Raw genomic sequence first — 15,921 nt, 5'->3', positions numbered from 1 at the left:
AAACTTACATTTTTAAAACAGCAATTTTTTTTGAAAATGGTCCAAAAGCAAAAAAGCTCCTGGCATGGAGAATAAGGAAACAACAGGCAGAGATGAGTATATTTAAAATCAAATATCCCAAAACTAAAAAGTCATGTCATAGATTGGAGGAAATACAACAGGCTTTTTAAAAATACTATAAAGAATTGTATACTTCAAAAGATAATATTGAACTTGCAAACATACAAGCATTTTTACACACATTAGATTTACCATCAGTTGAATCAATACAAAATAAAATCATAACTCGAAAATAACTAAATAAGCAACGCTATATCAAAACCTTAACCTGTGTGTTTGTGTGCTGTGTATATAATCCTGAAATCAGTCCATGAGTAGCTTCAGCTGTGTGTTAGCAATCAGTCAGGGTCAGGAGTGTGTGTGATGCATGACTGGAATGACATGTAGTCCATAAAATGGCAGATTTGTAGTTCTATGTGATCTGTTTTTATCAGTGATCTGCACAGGTTGGATCTTATCTATGTGTGTGTCTGTGTTTTTCATCTGACTGTTTTTTCCTCATGTCTCAAACTAGTTGTGACATGCTTTTCAGAGGTGAAAAAAAAATTCCGACCTCTTGTTCAACTCAACAGTTCAGCGGAGGAACAGAAAGATCTGCAGCCATTATTTGAGGTGAGAGTTTGCTCTTTCTGTACTTTATATCATCTATGAGTGTCATCTGATTATTGGTCGATCATCTCTTTTTGTTTCTGAGACTCTTTTTGTTCTGAGACTGCTGAGCTGAAGACATTTTGAGGATTTAATCTCCACCTTTTAATGTTGAGTGTGTTTCTGGAAGAGGATCACAGAAAGCAGGAAGCTTTTATTGGGTTACTGAAATCTGTGTGTTTATGAGCGATCTGTGTGTTTATGAGCGATCTGTGTGTTTATGAGCGATCTGTGTGTTTATGCACAATCTGTGTGTTTATGAGTGATCTGTGTGTTTATGAGTGATCTGTGTGTTTATGAGTGATCTGTGTGTTTATGAGTGAGTCTGCGATTCTCAAACTGTGTTTCTTATCATATTGCTGTGAACTCTGAGAGAGAAACTCACCCGACAGCTTTATTATGATGTAAAACGGTGTCTACATTATTCATTACAGACTCTTTCAATAAATTGAGCAGCTTTTCTACCTCAGACATGAACAGTCATTTACTAAGCTCACATCATAGGCTCAAAGAGTCACAGAAGCTCCTCAATGTAGAAAACTTAAGCTGCAATAACAGTATTCATGAATGCATTTAGTTTGTTTTATGAGTGTAAATTTGTGGAAAAGAAGGGCTGAGCATCTTTATAACACAATAGTGATTTACAGTACAGTGAATTCATATACTCTTATTTGTAGATACATGAACTGAAAACCCTGAAGAATCTCAGCAGTCAGACCGGTTTCATGTGTGTGCCTGAAGTGTTTCTGCTTTAGCTGATTCTGATGATAAACAACCTTCTGCTGTGGCTATACAACATTAACTGTTTTACATTTATCTATACAGTTTTATTTTTCTAAATACTATTAAACCATTTGAGAGATCTTGAAATTTCTTAAAACAAAAGCAGAAAACAAACTAAGAAATTCTCCTCTAAAATAAGGAAAATCGTTTTTAAAAGTACATTCTTTCATTTTATTTTTAGCTTAGTCCCTTTATAAATCGGGTCACTACAGCGAAATGAACACAGTGTTGCAAGATTGGGCGGAAAAAAATGACATAGATGGATAGTGAAAATTTGGGCAGTTTGCAATGGCCTGCCAGCCCAGGTCTTCACTCCCCTCAATCAGAGACTTTCTTGTTGTAAGGCAATCATGCTACCCACTGTTCCTGAGAACAAGACACTGAATATAATTGTTTCACATTTGTACTGAATTGAAGTAATGAAATGAGGACTATTAGATTTATATGGAATGACTATTCAGTGTTCACAAGTTTAGTTAATTTTTTCAATCTCATTACCTCACATCAGGTTTTATCCGTATTTGCATTATTGATTCTGGGATCAATCTCATGGTCTGCTGAAGAATGCAGTGAATGTGCACTTATCCTGGCTATCTACACCGGGCTTGACGTAGCGGCTCGTTCTTATCCTGGATCAGCAAATGTGCAAAGCCTGTTTCAAGCCAATAGCGTAAGCAGAGTGTGAGCAGCGCATGTTTTTTGGGTGTCCATGTTAACAGATTACAGCTTTCATGCCGCACGCAGGAGCAGTGCGTCAACGCGAGGCGTGACAGTGCATTGATAATGACAAAAACAAATTGAATGCCAGAAAAAAGTAGCAATTTTACACAATAAATTCATCAATCACACACACACTCTACGGACAATTTAGCCTACCTAATTCACCTGTACCGCATGTCTTTGGACTGTGGGGGAAACTGGAGCACCCGGAGGAAACTCACGCAAAGGCAGGGAGAACATGTAAACTCCACACCGAAACACCAACTAAGCAGAGGTTCAAGCCAGCGACCTTCTTACTGTGAGGTGACAGCACTACCTACTGCGCCACTGCCTCACCATCAACAGTATCAACAGATTTATATATAGTCAATCAAATTAACTTAAACGATTAAAAACTGCAACAAATATTTATTTAGGCCGAACTACAAAACCAAATGTAGCACAATTTTAGTATCCATTTTGCTTAAGTTGCACACTAGTGTTGCAGGAGAGGGGAAATAGAAGTGGCCGCTTTAAGACTGCTATTTACGGGAGTTGTAGTCCATAGCGAAGTGTATTGTGGGTAGTTTAGTTCGACACGCATGCTGGATGATGTGAGCTCGCTGTGTGCTGTGCAGCTGAAGCAGAGGAAGTAAGTTTTATTCAGCTTTATGTTTCACTGTTTTATGGAGAAAATAACACTAGTTTGATCGTGTATAAATATCATAATAACTATATTGTATACATATTATTATAACTTGGCCTACAATATCCTGACAATCAAACACCAAATTACATGATATCACAGGCGATTGTCTTCTGAGTGCACCAGACATGAATGACGCTCCTCATAGAGCTTGAGAAGCACACAGTACTGTATGATCTATATAATTTGTAAAATAAAGACTTGCAGGTTAAAGAAACAGCATAGGAGGAGGTTGCCACGGGCCTAGGTGCAAGGCAAGGCAAGTTCATTTATATAGCACATTTCATACACAGTGGCAATTCAAAGTGCTTTACATAAACAAGAATAAAAGAGACAAGTGTAAGAAAATTAAAAGAAATAATAAAAATAAAAATTATAAAAATAAGAATAAAAATTAGATAAAACAGATAAAAATGTGTTAAAATGTTATAAGATAATGAAAAATTAGAAAAAAACACATTAGTGTGATCTGTCGGACGCAGCACAATGCTTATTCAGTAAAGGCACCGCTAAACAAATGTGTTTTCAGTCTTGATTTGAACATGCCTAATGTTGGAGCACATCTGATCATTTCTGGAACAGATGAAATGTTTTTTTAAAAAAAAGTGTATATAGAGAGAGATGGGTAACTAGATAGAATAGATGGAGATAGATTGATCTCTGCAGCAGCTGCCGAAGAACTGCGCGCTGCATCTCCATAAGCGCTGCGCATGCACTGCTTTCACTTACGGTGTGAAACAGGCGTAAGCCAGAAGGACCCGATTAAACTAGGTCATGCTGTGCTTTTTCTATTATCCTGGTTTTCTTTATTCCACTTTTGTACAATTCCCCTCTGGTCAGCGTCTAGTGAGCTTTTTGTTTTCCTTTTTGTTTACTGCCTTATTGTTTGTTTTCCCCCATCGTAGCGTTTTCCTTTTATGTTTATTTCTCTGTTTAAACATTTTGTATACCTCTATCTGAGAAGAACCTCAGTTGACTGTTTGGTAATAAGTCAGAATTATTTGATATGGATGGCTCAGTGGTACATCTCTCCAGTCACTACACCAGAGATCTAGGTTCTAGTCTGGGTTGTGACAATATTAATCATCATATTTTTGAAACACTTTAAACAGCATTTGTTTAAATTTTGTTTAAATAATGAAAGATTATTCTGCACGCACATGTTAAACCTACTATTACAGGACATTCATTTGAGATGACTGTGCCTCTGGTTAATGACTGCAGGCTTCTTGTGCTCTGAGAATGTCTGCAACATATTCAAAGGCTGACATCAAGTTTTCACTTAAAGTGAATTTTAAGTACCATATATCATGAACTGATACAATGTTCAGTTTACAAAATCATAGTTTAGTGCAGAAAAATGTAAAGTCTTTATATGCAATAATGTGTTCACGTGTGACTGCAATTAGCAAACAGATTTTGACTGCATTAGTAACTACACAGTTACCTTTAAACAAAAGAAGAAGCAGCATAACATCAAATACTCTCAGTTCATCTTGGACTTGAACACAGATGCAACCAACCTCCACAATGGTGACACATCTGTTGCTGTTTTTTTTTCTTTTTTTTTTTCCTTTTTTGATTTTACGGAAAAATACCAGAAGCTGTGGTTGCCAGTAATCTGCTGTTTTTAACATTCATAAATTCAGTTTACATAATATTTTTGTTAAAAACACATTCCACAGTCTGTATTTTTTATCGAACTGCCAGCACTTGGTGGAGGATATGTACCCCACTGTTAAAAATTGTCCCGTTAAAAAACAGTAAAATACTGGCAGCTGCAGTTGCCAGCAATATACTGTTATTTTACAGTATGTTGCTGTAAAAATACTTGGACTACACTGATATACAAAATACTCAAGTGAACTCATTTTGTTTACTGACAGCAACTGCCTCAAATTGGCCAACTGCTGTATGAGTTTATGAAGTATTATGCTATATATGCTTAGAAGGATACTTATAATGATAACTTATTTTAGTTAATTAGAAAAGTTCAGTTTAACTCAAATTTTTTAAATTTCACATCAGCCCACATACATGTAAATCTGGAAATAACACAGAGAGATTCTGACTGCATCAGCAACTAAACAGCCGCCGTCTTTAATAAATAAACATCCAGAATAACATCAGCAGCTCATTGTTCATCTTTAACTCATACACTGGCTCTACTCTCCTCCACAACGGTGACACACAGAAGAAATTTGCTTCAGGTTTTACAGTAAAATGCCGGTTTTTCCTTTATTTAACGGTAAACTACTGGCAGCTGTGGTTGCCAGCAATCTACTGTTTTTTTTACAGTCTGCTTCCGTAGTTTAAATTAACAGTATATTACTGTTAAAATACATTTTTACACTGTGTTTTTACCTCTCACACCTTTAACCCTTTAAACCCCAGAGCATATACTTCAGTTTTAGTTGAAGTGTCCACACTACTGAGTGTTCAAGAAACATGGAGCAAAGCTGAAGTAAATTAATTAATTGAATTATATTATATTATATTACTAATTAAATGATAATTGAGGATTAGCGATGAACAAATTAAGAAACACTGAAGGGAAAAAACAAGAACAGAACATACAAAACTGCAACTTTAGTCACAGCTTTATAATGAAATAACCTGAAGGTCAACAAATGATTAAATCATTTAAATTATCAGCGGATGATTAAACAACTCTACAAACATCATATTTAGCTACACTTATTACTGAAACGTTTATTTTTATGTAACATCTTTCTAAAGTTCTTCTTGAGAGAAAGGGTAACATTTTACGTCACCATCATGGAGAACAGAGTTTGCTTTAGTCAGGCTCTTAGCCCTGACATATTTATCATTTATATATTTTGGCTGCTGCAATTGTTAAGAACTTTGTTTAAAAAGCTAGTTTGATGTGGCAAGCCAGCCAAAAACCTAAATAAGATCTGGTGATGTTCACATTACTATTAAATGGCAGAATCTGTTTTAATTTAATACAATATAATTTACTGCTCCTATTCAATGTTTAATCTGTTGTTTCACATTACATGTGGCAATGATTTCTGAAAGAAAGAGACATCAATAATCAGTGTATGAACCTCAACACAATTAACAGTTTAACTCACAAACAGGCAACTAATAGTCTAAACATAAACAACAGCAGAATCAAACACAAATAAAGAAAACTGTGAGACCGTTATACAACGTTTATTCATGCCACAATGCATGCTGGGATATTTGTACTGTGCCACACCCAGCATTGCAGTATGAAACATTTGAACTGTTACCATTGTTGAAATACAAGGTCTGATTCATGAGGTCTGAGTGTGTCTTTGTCATAACTAAGCTGTTTTTTGTAGGTTAATTCTTAACTGTAAAGTAATTACAGAGGTATCTTTTATTTCCACTTATCAATTAAATAAAAATCTTCAACTAAGCATAAAAGCTATTACATGAGGCCCTTCATCCAGACCTTTACCAAAACTTTTAGCAGAATAATTTTCAGATAAATAGATTTATCTATTGACTTTCTACTTTATTGCTATAATAAAAGTGTTTTGTAAACTCTGTATTACAGCAGTTGGAAAGTCTAATTAAATGAGTTCAAGGGTGAAGAGCCCAACTAAATCAGCCCCTCACTCCATTACAGTGACGCAAAAAACACCTAAATTTCTGTTGGATCTCAATGAGAATAGTATGGAAGTCCAAGCAGTCAGTAATAAGTGTGTGTCTGCTGTTGTTTGTGGAGTTGTTTAATGATCCTCTGCAGAGACTGAAGCTGTTTTATTTTACTTGATTTTATTTAATGTTGTAACTGACGTCACTGTTTGTGTTTCTTGTTTATTTTCTTCAGTAATTGTAATTATTAACAGCAGGTGTTCATCAGTGTCCGAATTCACTCATTAGTGTTCATTAAAACTGTCAGGTGAACTATATTAGTTAACTAGTGTATGAAATAGTAAACAAGGGCACAAAATGTGATTTCAAACACAGACTTCAAAATGTTGAATCTGAACTCTGTTAGCTCAGTTTTCTGCAGCTGGTTACTTTCTCGAAAACCAAAATGTTACCCAGAATGCACTGTTTTTAACAGAATATTACTGTTTTAGTGAAAAAAAACATTATTTTACCGTAGAATCTGACCGTTTTTAACAGCAATTTTTACAGTGTACATGTATATAAATAATGAGTGCATTGTACCTAATGATTAATATGAATGTATGTAGATAGCAGTTAACGAGATTAAAATAAAGTGCAACAGAAAAAAGAAACTCAAACAGGTGAGGTGAGAAAATGCTGACAGAATGTTCAGTTTTGTGTAAACTACACATTATATTCAGAAAAGAGTTTTTTATAAATTAAAAGTATTTTCTTTTATATACAGAACTTCTAGAAATGGCTTGAAGGAGAGGAGAGGAAGTGGGAAGAGGAAATGAGAGGCACCCGCAGTATGCAGCTTTACTGTAGTCTGTAACTCGCCACACAGGAGAAGAGGAGGAGAAGTATGGTGTCTTTGCTATTTTCTCCATGTCCAGTGTTTCTACTGCTTCAGGTAAAGTCACTCATGTAAACCCCCACAGGTGCTCTGATAATGCTGCAGCTGTTTTACTCTTATCTGCTCCGTTTAGGGTGTTTGTGATAGATGTTTTTCACTGAACCCATGATGTGCCGCTCCTTTAGAAACAGAAGTGAAAATGCTGAGTCTTTGGTTGCCATTTTAATCAGACAGAATCCATCATTTACAATGCAGTATAGCTTTTTATCATCAATGTCTTGACAATAAATGTGTATGATTTATGTAAATCTGTATGTTTGATTATATTTTAATCATATACTAACAGATGATGGTAACACTACAATAAGTTAGGAATGGGTTAAGGATAATGCACCTCTCCAAGTCATGATATAATTATGCATTAACATGTTATGAGTTCATGATGGTTAAATTAAGTATAAATCAATGTAGTAATTGATACATTAATTAAAAGTTCAGCATGTACTAAAAAGTAATTAACAAGTAAGGTCACTGTTATTCAGACATGAAGTCCTGTGACACACACATCTGTTTGCATGTTTACATACTTGAAATTGCTTGATTTAAATTGAATTATTTTTACATGCTTCCTTGTTCATTTCACTTTTTTGTGTGTTGTGTGTGTGTATACATGAGCAAATATGTTGTGGTTTCATAGTGTTGCAGTGCAATTAGTTTTATTTCATAGGACTTTTCAAGGCTCAACACTATGAGGATTTACCCATTTTTGTTCTCTGGCCACACCAAAATAATTATTTTCTTGGTCCAAATTTAAACAATGTGTCAATATATCGCTGCATATATACACTTTTTGTTCAGCAAAAAAATGTTCTTAAAAAACTATTGACTTTTAAAATAATAATCTCATGTATCTAGAACTATGCACAGTAGTCTGTCCAGGCTGTAGGTCCCAGATCACCAGTTAACTAGCGTATGGATAAAACACATTAAAGCAATTTTAGTATAAAGGATGGTCATTATATCATATTAACAAATAATAATTGTAAGAAATCATGTGGAAAAGTGTGTGTTGTAATGAAATAATGATCGCGTGCACACGGATAACGTTATAATAATCTGTTCAAAGAATAGTTAAAGCAAAAGCAGCAACCACTGCTGCTTAAAAAAAAAAAAAAAAACTCGAGCCCTGGCTTGAAAGCAGCAGGACTGTTGGTAAATGAGCATCTCTTTTTTTTTTTAGTCTATTCCAAAGAGAACTGATCACTCTAGTTGCGTTTAAAGGCACTGTTGCTTCGCGTGAGGAAATGCATTTCACATCAGCTGTGTGATTAAGTCAATGAGAGAGGATCACCTGTGTCTCACCATGTGCATGATCATAATAATAATAATTCTTCATTTGTATATGTATTTTGGACACTTTAAACACTTTACACATTGGGGGGAATCTCATCCAGCACCAGTGGATGATGCGACGGCAGCCATATAGCGCCAGACCGCACACCAGCTGATTGGTGGAGAGGAGACAGAGTGATGAAGCCAATATGACATGGGTATGGTTAAGAGGCCATGGTAGGCAGAGGCCAGTGGGCAAATTTGGCAATTTTGGGATTTTTAACAACCACAGAGAGTCTGGATTTCGGGTAAAAGTCTCATCTGGAAGATGGTACTCACTGAGCAGTATACTGTCCCCGTCACTATACTGGGACATTAGGACCCACACAGACCATAGGATGGGCGCCCCCTGCTGCTCTCACTAACACCACTTCATCCTCTCATTCAGTCCTTACCTGCCTTCTTTTACTCGCGCAAACATTTGTTTATGTCAGTCGTGCTGCTTCTTGTTTCTAAGATCACATTAGCGAGCACATTGACAAACAGTCTTAAACTAAAATTACATTTTTTTGTGACGAGCCAGCGCTGAAAATTTGAAAATGACTTTTAACCAGCTAAAGTGGCTAGTGCGGGTGTCTGTCTAACCTGCCACAGCTGAAATCTACCTGCAATTGGTGGGTAGGCGGGTGTTAATGTCAAGCCCTAATTATATCTAGTTTCCATTAAAACAATGAAAACCAAACAATATTTTTTCAATTATAATAATTTACATACTTTCATTAGCTTTTAACTTTCAACATCTTTATCTAAAAATAAATAAAAAATGAAGCTGCATGAATCTAGATCAACTAAAAATTAATAAACTTTACAATTACTGGACAACCGATCGCTGACATTTGGAAACGTTCGAGGTTACTAAAGTAACCCTTCGTTCCCCGAGGAGGGCACTATAGAAGCACTATAAGTGGATTTGATGTTCTAAATCCACGTATGGGAGGATTCGGTTCAGAAGCCGCTCGTCTGAAAGAGTATTGAACGGGCCAATTAAGAATGAATTGGCAGCGCAAGCCTGCGTAGGTGTGCTGCATAACCAATTAACTGAGCATATAAGCACACCTGGCGCCAGCAGACGCTATCCTTTTTAAGCTGAAGAGACTTTTAACAGCTAAGGGACAGTCATTATGACGACGGAGTATAGTGCTTCCGTTCCCCTCCTCGGGGAACGAAGGGTTACTTTAGTAACCTAGAACGTTCCCCTTCGGGGGGAACTCCAGCACTATACGTGGATTTGATGTTCTAAATCCACGTTTGGGAGCCCATTGAAAGCGCCATAATGACTGCACCTTACCAACACCCATCATGAGAAGGCAGTCAGGCAAGCGTGACGCACCCAGATCATGAGAGGCGCGGTCCTCCAACGTGCCCTTGGCCCTAACTTATCCCACTTCAAAGAAGCTTTACGGAATAGGTATATTTTTTTGGGAGTCGCTAGCGTCTAGATAATTCTAGGAATATACGACAGTATGTTGGGAAGCGTGCCATCCCAGTAGGGAGGACGCTGCGGAGACCATCCGCACCCAATAGGGAAACAAATGGAATTACATATGGACTAACCCTGAGAAGGGGGAGTGCGCATAAGAAGGTGGTTAGCGGATAGGGAAAGCACGGGTCCACCCAGGGGGGGAACTTAACCGTGGCGGAAAAGCATATGGGGATCACCAGCGGGGATCGGCCATAGCACGCACCTATACCCAAAACGCGGGCTGACCAGCGGGCAGGCCTACAACGTAGTGGGCCAGCAAGTGACTCCTTCGCTGAGTCAGTGCTGGGGGCCTCGGAGGAATCTGCAGGGCTCACCGAATGGGGAACTTTACTGACAGACAGGAGGGTGCACATCTCTCCGTGTTAGGGAAAAAAAGGCACCGCAAGCGTGCTACAACACCTACCAAGTTGTTTCCTCAATCACCAAAGGTTCCTAACACCCTTGAGGAAACCGGCTCCACTCGCAGATTATAAAACCTTGCAAATGTGTTGGGTGTCGCCCAGCCCGCAGCTCTACAAATGTCTGTTAAAGAAGCGCCGCGCGCACACGCCCAAGAGAATGCAACGCTCCGAGTGGAGTGCGCACGCACTCCCGAGGGGCGCGGCTGACCTCTGCTCAAATAAGCACATGAAATGGCCTCCACAATCCAGTGGGATAAACGTTGTTTAGACACGGCACTTCCCTGCTGCCGTCCGCCATAACAGACAAAGAGCTGCTCAGAAGATCTAAAGTTCTGAGTTCGGTCCACATAAATGCGCAGGGCGCGAACTGGACAAAGTAAGGACAGGGCTGGGTCTGCCTCCTCTGGGGGCAGCGCTTGCAGGGTACTACCTGATCTCTAAAGGGAGTGGTAGGAACTTTGGGCACATAACCCGGGCGGGGTCTCAGGATAACGTGAGAAAAATCCGGCCCGAATTCCAGGCACGAGTCACTGACCGAAAATGCCTCCAGGTCCCCGACCCTCTTAATGGAGGCCAACGCGACCAGCAGAGCTGTCTTCAGGGACAGAAATCTTAAAGATACTGTATCGAGTGGCTCGAAGGGATCAAATCGCAGGCTCGTGAGAATGAGGGCGAGATCCCAAGAGGGCGTGAGAGGGGGGCGAGTTGGATTAATTCGCCTAGCGCCTCTGAGGAACCGAGATGCCGAGAGAGCCCTCGGTCAGGGAATAAAACAACTGGCAATGAGCGTTCCAGATCGATCTGGGCCTCCCCGAATCGCGCCTATATCAGCTGGACAGACTCGGGGTGGAGTCTCCATTCTCCAGAGTGAATCTGCTGCCGTGAGAGCACATCGGCTGCACGTTTGAGCATACCTGGGATGTGAATGGCGCGGAGCGACTTCAGCCGCAGGTGACTCTAGAGGAGCAGACGGCGGGCGAGCTGAGACATGCGGCGAAAGCGCATACCCCCCATGCGGTTGATATACGCTGCCACCGCCGTACTGTCCGTCCTGACCAGCACGTGTTGCTGCTCCAGCACCGGAGAAAAACGGCGGAGAGCAAGGAACACTGCCAACAGCTCTAGGCGATTGATATGCCAATGCAGCTGGGCACCTGCCCGCAGCTGCATGCCCGCGACACACGGCTCCCCAGCCTGTGCTGGAAGCATCTGTTGAGACAACAACATGACTGGACGCCTGTCCCAGAGGCACACCGGCCTGCAGGAACGAGGGGTCGTTCCAGGGGCTGAGGGTGCGGCGACACAGCGCAGTAACAGAGGCGCGCTACCATGGTGACCGAGTCCAGCTCCATTCCGAAAAAAGAGATCCTCTGCACCGGGGTGAGTTTGCTCTTTTCCTAGTTGACCTGCAACCCCAATAGGCGGAGATGCCGGAGCACCTCGTCTCTGTGCGCAGTCAATTGCTCCCGAGAGTGGGGTAAAATCAGCCAGTCATCAAGATAATTGAGTACGTGGATGCCCACGAGCCGCAGGGGCGCTAGGGCACTCTCCGGGAGTTTGGTGAAGACCCGCGGAGACAGAGAGAGCCCGAAGGGTAGGACCTTGTACTGCCATGCACGACCTTCGAACGCAAACCGCAGAAACTGACGGTGGCGTGGAAGAATGGAGACATGAAAATACGCGTCCTTCAGGTCTATGGCTGCAAACCAATCCTGAGGACGAACGCATCGGAGGATGCGCCTCTGCGTAAGCATTCTGAACGACAGCTTGTGAAGGCAGCGATTCAAAACGCGCAGATCTAGGATTGGCCGTGACCCCTCGCTCTTTTTGGGTACGATGAAGTACGGGCTGTAAAACCCGCTTTTCATCTCTGCTGGAGGTACCAGCTCGATTGCACCCTTCGCCAGGAGGGCAGCAATCTCCTCTCGCAAGACAGGGGCGGACAAGGGATTTACCCTGGTTAAATACACGCCCGTGAACTTGGGAGGCCATTTCGAGAACTGTAGTTCGTAGCCGAGTCTGATCGTGCGTATGAGCCACCGCGAGGGGCTGGCCCGCGCTAACCAGACAGGCAGAGCCCTCGCTAATGACGTAATCGCAGCAATCGTTGATGTACCCGCGGAGGGGCAGCGCGGAGCGGGTGTGCTGATCCGGGGAGCGCGAGGGTCCCGCAGAAGAGCTGGAGGAGAGCGATTTGCTCTGGCTCCGCACCCTGATACCTGAGAGGGGGCTGGGAGAAGGGAGACCGTCCCCCCAGCGCCCGAGAGCCGCTGGCGGAGCATGCAGACCCTGCGAGCTGAGAGGCAGCGCGTCCCAGACTGGCAGGGCTTGAGCTGTCACATCCGGGGAAGGGAAAAAATGCTCTTTGTTAGAAACTTTGGTGGCACTGAAAAGTACCATTGGAATAGGGGCCCCGCCCTCCAGCAGGGAAAGATGGCCGGATGGCCTGTCTCAGGGATGCTTCGCGGTCCGGCTACCGGCTTTCGGCGTGCTTGGCGGGCGCCCCCGGCGAGGAGCAGCGGAGGTGGATGGCTCGGCCGGGGATGGAGCGGGCTTACGGCCCCGCCGATAGATGACATTGCCCATCGCATCTGACTGCACCTTCACCGCTTTGAACTTCTGGGTGAATACACAGATGGTGTCGCCGAACAGGCCAGCCTGGGATATGGGCGAGTCAAGAAAGCGAACTTTGTCAACCTCGTGCATATCTGCCAGGGTTAGCCAGAGGTGGCGTTCCTGGACCACAAGTGTGGACATCATCTTCCCCAGTGTGCACGCGGCGGACTTAGTGGTCCGGAGAGCATAGTCGGTCACCGTGCGCAGCTCGTGTAACAAGCCTGGGTTAGACCCACCCTCGTGCAGCTCGGCCAGCGCCTGCGCTTGGTAGCGCTGGTAGGTGGCCATCGCGTGCAAGGCGGAAGCTGCCTGGCCCGCAGCCTTGTAAGTTCTAGTTCTGAGGGAGGCAGATAACCTACAGGCTTTGGACGGGAGACGGGGCGGACCGCGCAAATTGGGGGCGTCACGCGGGCAAAGATTGACCGCAATAGCGCGCTCCACCTGCGGGATCGCCTCATACCCCCTGGCAGCTCCACCATCCAGGGTGGTGAGGGCGGAGGCGGACGCAGTGCGGGCAGAGAAAGGTGCCCTCCAGGACTGCGTGAGCCTACTGTGCACTTCCGGGAAGAAGGGGATGAGAGGCTTCGAAGGCTTCGCCTTTTGGTCCTCTACGTAACACCCATCTAGTCGGTCCGGCCGCGGGGCTGGGGGATGAACCATCTCCAACCCGACGGCCGAAGCAGCCCGAGAAAGCATGGCCAACATGTCCGCTTCAGGATCCGTTTTGACGGCGCTCGCTTGCCCAGAGGGGGCGAGCGGGTCCGGATCATCGTCGGACAATGAAAGCCCACCCTCCGATGCAGTGGAGGACATCTGATCTCCGGTGTCAGCGAGCGTGAGAGCTACCATCTGATTAGACGGATCACTCCCAGTACCCGAAGCTTGGATGGAGCGTTTGGAGGAGTGAGAGGTCCGCGAGCCCTTAGGCGGCGGGTTGTCTCTCACTGGAGCCCTCAGATCTGCCCGAGCGCCTGCTGCAGAGCAGGAGGCGACAGAGGTGGCTCGCTCTCTTACGAAAGCTGACCGCGATCTCAACTGCGGGACTGTCATGGCATCGCACTGACGACATGAACCGCCCCTGAGCACCACATTAACATGCTAAACCCCCAAACATGTAATGCAGTGATCATGCCTAGCATCCGGAGCCAGGAAACCCCCGCAACCAGAAACGCACAGTCGGAGCGCCATCCTGAAAAGGACGTGCTGCACGACTGTGTTGCTCTTTTAGGAGGCTTTGCAGCAATACGCACCGCTCTAGGAGGACCGGACCCAAAGGGACGCCAGGCAAGGGAGAAACCCAGCTCGACCGTCTGCCCCTGCGTGGACTCGCTCTGGACCGGGAAACACTCGTTCGCTCGAAGTGGCTGTAGATCAGCAGGAGGAACCCTCATGAACTCGATCAGAAAAGTCTCTGGAGCGAAATGGTTAGCGTCTGCTGGCGCTAGGTGTGCTTATATGCTCAGTTAATTGGCTATGCAGCACACCTGCGCAGGCTTGCGCTGCCAATTCATTGCTTTCATTGGCCCGTTCAATACTCTTTCAGACGAGCGGCTTCTGAACCGAATCCTCCCATACGTGGATTTAGAACATCAAATCCACTTATAGTGCTGGAGTTCCCCCCGAAGGGGAACTGTATTTAGCATCTTTTGTTTTGTATTCTCTGAATTCTGCGCTGCAGGGGTCTGTAGATTTAAATATATGCTGAAACATGGAGGAGCAAAAAACTAAATAGTTGCTTTAAAAAGCAACTGAGTCTAAATTAGACAGGCTAAGGAGAAATTTAGTGGGAACTAAAGCACTTCCAGACTGCGATGACGTTAAACAAAAAAAAAGAAATAAAGAAATCAAAAGATCAGGGGTGTTGAGTGCAAGTAACTTTAAAGGGCATCTTATTAGCTGTGTATCAAACCCACATGCATGGCAAACCACTTCAGAGGTACTTTCAAAATACTTGAAAGTATTCAGTAAAGAAATAAATACTCACCTCAAATAGCTGCCAGAGCCATGTGATTTCTCAGGGCCGCCGGGGCCATGCGACTCTCCAGGGTTGCCAGATCCATGACTATCCAGTGCCTACTGAACCAAAGTCTCCTGACCAGCTGGGGTTGTATACCCCGCTGTGCTTCCTGAAACAAAGCCTTCTGACCCACTGGGGTGATCTGAACTGTCAGTGTCTCCTGACCCTAAGTGTCCTGACCCTAACTATAGGGGAGATACAAATAAGTTATATAAAATAGATTAAAGCTTAAAGAATAAATATATATACCAGGGGTATCCAAACTTGGTCCTGGAGGGCCGGTGTCCTGCAAAGTTTAGTTCCAACCCCAATCAGACACACCTGGGCTAGCTAATCAAGCTCTTACAAGGCATTCTAGAAACATCCGTGCAGGTGTGAGGCAAGTATGAGCTAAAATTTGCAAGACTGAGTTTGGGCACCCCTGATATATACAGTCTTCAGCATAAATTAGCAGACCACCTTTTAAAAATATTTATTCATATTTAAACATGATATTCTAATGTGTTTATCATTACATATAGACAATCTATTTTGTCTATTTAAACTAAACAGTTTTATTAAACAGTTATATTCGTTAAAATAAGAGTTTGATGACTGACATATTTCTATAATAGAAAGATAATTTAAAGAATTTAAATTCAACTTGTC

General features: G+C 42.9%; 1 protein-coding gene across 1 annotated transcript in view; it reads left to right on the top strand.

The window, feature by feature from the left end:
• Window positions 1-630: 630 nt before the first annotated feature.
• Window positions 631-15,921, top strand: part of si:dkey-265e15.2 — a gene marked incomplete at its 3' end in the record, with an annotated part of 34,137 nt that continues 18,846 nt past the window's right edge. The window contains 3 exon segments of the mRNA NM_001442392.1: window positions 631-672; window positions 7,254-7,307; window positions 7,340-7,421.

The sequence above is a fragment of the Danio rerio genome, chromosome 4, assembly GCF_052040795.2.
Source record: "Danio rerio strain M-AB ecotype USA chromosome 4, GRCz13ab, whole genome shotgun sequence".
In the NCBI taxonomy this organism is placed as follows: domain Eukaryota; kingdom Metazoa; phylum Chordata; class Actinopteri; order Cypriniformes; family Danionidae; genus Danio; species Danio rerio.
Note: the sequence above shows the minus strand (reverse complement) of the source record. Positions and strands in the feature narration are given on the sequence as shown.